Raw genomic sequence first — 4,639 nt, forward strand, 5'->3', positions numbered from 1 at the left:
ACTTTAAGTTTGTATAGCATTAAATAAACATTTCCTTTCCTTTTCATGAATCTCTGGCATTGAGAGACATCTTTCCTCTGGTGGTGGACATAACGGACCTGGGGGCTTCTTTCAGTAATAGTATATTGTCCCAGGCCCCCCTTGTTGTGCTCTGTAACATGGGTAATACAAGGACGAACAAAACAAAACCTCTGTCTTCAAAGTTCCCATAGACTTACAGAAGATGATAGGACAACCAATAGGAGTAAGAGCATTACATAACATTTAACGCGCTCAGTGGAGCCATGGAATCACAGCAAATTATATCTGTAAAGACAGTTATTTCTGGATTGTGTTTAAATATAGAACTAGTCTCTTGGGTACAAGAAAAAGAACAATTTATCAGTCACAAATCTCTTCTCTGCAAAATGCAGGCTTTAAATAGAATTTTAAAATGTTTCCTTCTAGTTCTAAATTCCTATGCCTCTTAATTCATATGTATGTGAACCCTATGTAGATACATGGGAAAGTATATAAACATAGATAATGAAATCTTATTAATTTGGGCTTTGCTAACTTAGAATTTATGATCAGCCATCTGAGTGAGGCTAGTTGAACTTTAATTTACTTTTGCTCTGTCAGTGACACCAGTAGCTCTTTCAACACACAGTGTAAACAAATTTTAAAAGGAATGCTCACCAGTGTTAAAGAACAAACTGTGGTCAAAGTGTCAGAGCTCCTATTTGTATACAAATAGCTAAAGTAGACGTCAGCTACTTGAACTAGTGTTTTTGATACACTTCACACAGATTCCTGAGCTAGGGCCCTCTGAAAAGAGGTGGGTAAACATACCAGGTCCATGACCGTCACCCACCTCACCAGGGAACCTCAGAAATCAAAGATTGACTTGACAGAGGGGAAGTCAGGGGAAAGCATATCCCAAGAAGCAGCACCTAAAACTTATACCCTGAACCTCCTGTGGTATCTCTTGCTCTGGCAGTAAAAATTGCTTGTAAAAAATGAGTAACACAAAACGTGCATTTTCTTTATTAATAGGTTACTATGTAAAATTCATTCATTTAGAAAAAAATCAAATTCCTACTATATAGAAGGCACTTTTACATACCTTTTTTACATTATAGATTTTTCAGTACCATGTGTTTATTTTGTCCATAGTTCTTGAAAATATGCTAGAAGGACATCTCACTATTATACAGTTAGCTCTAATGGGAATTTCAATTTCATGCCTCAAAAGGCTGCATGTGGGCCTCACAGGCAAATGGGAATGTGACCAAAAATAGAAACTAAGTTGATCCAGGAAAACTAAAATTTACCAAAAGAATGTAAGACTAAGGTCAGAAAAGCTAAAGTTAAGAATGAGATGCAAACTGAAAAAAGCCAGGAAAGGAATAGAAAACATTCTAGATACCACACAACTAGAACTTATACCTTAGAAATATTATCAAGAAGTGAATTCTGAACAGGAGATGAGTAAGGGGAGCAGTAATAGGAGTTACTACCCATACAACCCACCTGGCTGAATCAAAAGACTAATTTAGACAGGTCATTGTCTTCAATCTTCCTTGAACACATTGAGGTCATTTCCAACTTTCTGTCTTTCCTAATGCAGCTCCCTTCATCCACTGCCTGACTTTTCAGATGCCATTCATTCTTTAGAGCCATGCTGCCATCTAGCTTCTCCTTAGCGCAGCCCTCTCTACTTCCTTCTACCCAAAACAACAGTCACTTTCTGGATACCTATGAACCCTTATAACATACTGTTTACCAATAAAATGGCTCTTTAATGGGTGCTGAGTTTTTTTTCTGGATTAGACTATAGCTTCTTTACTGGCAAGATTCATGCCTTAAGCCTTTTAAAAATTTATGAAGTTCTGAGAGAAGTCTTACAAGATATAAAAATTAGATCATATTAATTATATATTTAATAAATTGAAGAGGTCAGATGGGGAACTGTGGAACTGAAAGTTCTAACCTTGTGGTCATAGGGTTGGTTCTCCTGGCAACCAGTCCCCATCTTTAGGTTTCCTAGGAACTTTGCAAAAGTCACCTGATTAACATAACAGAAGACACCTTCATCGCTCTCATCACTTAGAAAATTCCAAGGGTATTAGGAGCAGATCCATCTCTGTCTCTCCTTCAGCATTGTTTTTTATCTTGCCTCAGGACTTAGCATCTCCACCCAGGCTCCATGGTCATTTCCTAACTGATTGCCTTGTATCTGGTCTCCCCTCTCTCCAATCCATGACACACACAGCTTGGGATGATCTTTCTAAAATGCAAATCTGTTCAAGTTGTTCCCCTTTCCAAATATTATAGTAACTTTTAATGCCTAAAAGATAAAGTCTTAACTTTGTTGCATGTTATTCAAGGGCCTTCATAATCTGGTCCCTGCCTTTTATTTTAATAGGAGCTTTGGCCATTTGCCTATGTGCATCATGCCTTCTTCCCATGCTAAAACTGGAAGGCTTTGAAGTACCATGACATTTCATCTTGTTACAGAACAACAGAGGGCTAAGGGGTTGGGGCTGGGACAATATACTGTTACTGAAAGGAACCCCCCAGGTTCGTTATGTCTGCCACCCCATAGGAAAGACATCTCTCAATGCCAGAGATTCGTGAAAAGGAAAGGAAATGTTTATTTAATGCTATACAGACTTAAAGTAGTGACCTAATGTCTTCACCAAAATCCCAAAGTCCCTTAAAACACCCACAAACACACACAGTCCTTCCTTCCCCCCTTTGTGCAGTCTGGGGTACCCTATCTCAGGAAAAGAAATAGAAGTCCATGGCTCAGGCAGTCCCCAGTTCTTCCCAGTAATCCATCTTGGCTGGTAGGCCTCCCTCAGTTCCCGGTACCCTCAGCTGTGTCACTGGAATCTCTGCTAAAGCCGTGTGGTGGTTCCCCCTTCTAAAGCTGTGGGGGTCCCCACTCTGGCAAAGCTGCGTGGCTGTCCTTTCTATTGCCACAGCCGTGTGGTCCTCTCTGCCAAAGCCGGGTGGTGATTCTCTCTCACAGGGCCATGGGAGTCCCCACTCTGCTAAAGACCGAGTGGTTCTCTCACATGTCCTCAGCTGCGTGGTCTTCTCTGCACAATGGCCAAGAAAGTCCCCACTCTAGCAAAGCTGCGTGGTTCTCCCCCTAATGGCTTCCCGGACTCAGTTTAAATCCGTGTGCCAATTTTCCTCTGTAGCCCCATTTTCAACTCCTCCCACTATCGGTTATACTTGCCAGCACTCTCATATCCTTCCAGCTTTACTGGGCTGCCATCGTGAGTCTGGGCAGGCATGGCCCCATGTCATGGAGCCAGTCTTCTCCAAGCTCTCACTCAGGCGCTGTAACTCAGGGGACTTGCCCCTCAGTTACATCTTGGTGGGGAAGTTACTTCCATTCCCCTGGCTCAGAGCATGGCCACAACTACTTAACATATCTGTGAAACCAGTTAAAGGTTATAGATATGTTAAATGACCACACTAGAAGTTAGCTGCAAGGCTGTTGCTATGCAAACCAGCTCTCAATGGCCCTGCTCCATTTGTCCCTTCCCCCAACTCACACCTGTGGGGTTGGGGGTGAGGACATCCTAATATTTCCTGGACACCTTGAGTTCTGTACCCCATTTTAAATCCCTATTTGGGGTCCCCGCTCTTGGCTGCACCCTGTAACAATCTCACTATGTAAAACTATCTATGACTCTGTGTCTACTTAAACAATTTGAGTTTCTTACATATCTAACTTAAGGACTAATTATTTTGTTGACCACTCTCCAAGGTTGATACTGTGGTCACCAATATGCCTGGTAAATGCCTTCCATATATTTGTTCATATACTCATTTTACCAGCTACATCTTCTCTACTCTCAATAGGGTAGAAAGGGACAGAGCAGATTCTGGTTTGGGGAGAAAGTACATAGTTTGGCATTTCACATATTGCCATCACTGTAATGACAACTCAAATGTTTGCTGAACACTGGTGAGTCAGAGATGAAAGCATTTAAAAGAGAGAAATCTCAGGGGAAGAGAATAGCAGGAGCAGACTCAGAAGCAGCAGCAAACTTGCAGTTGGCTGAGAACATCTCAGGGTGTTTTTTTTCCTGACATGGCTAAAATGGAGGGGTGTTGTTGTTGTTTTGTTATTTTTAATGAAGCGGGTTAAGGTGAGGGAAGGAGCCAATTTGAACAAAGCAATGACTCAATAAGTAAAACATGAAATGAAACATAAAAATAACCCAAAGACTTCTGCCTGGATGCTGGAATATTGGTAGTGCCTTCACAGAAAATTATAAGCTTGGATTGAACATTCAGACCAGTTTCCACAATCTGATTTTGAAAAAATGTCTAGGAAGAGAAAAACTGAATGGTTACCTACACTGTCCTTGCCAAGCTGAAGGCTTATGCCACCTGTTGGCAGTTAATCCAATTTTAGGTTCAATTTTTTAAGGAAAGAGGTGGGAGAAGAAGGGAATGGAAACAGGTGGGCTGCTCCCCAGAAGGAGAGCAGTGACACTGGTTCCTTGGTCCTGAGGCTTTTATCTCTCTTGTGCAGGCAGGAATCTTAGGGGAGGTCAAGGGGGAGGATTTTAGCAGAGTATTCATCAGTTCTCCAGGTGTGCCCTTTCAGGGTCCTGGTCTGCACTGATTGGTC

Source organism: Phyllostomus hastatus, unplaced genomic scaffold (genome assembly GCF_019186645.2).
Source record: "Phyllostomus hastatus isolate PE091 unplaced genomic scaffold, TTU_PhHast_1.1 phas_contig_29, whole genome shotgun sequence".
Classification (NCBI taxonomy): domain Eukaryota; kingdom Metazoa; phylum Chordata; class Mammalia; order Chiroptera; family Phyllostomidae; genus Phyllostomus; species Phyllostomus hastatus.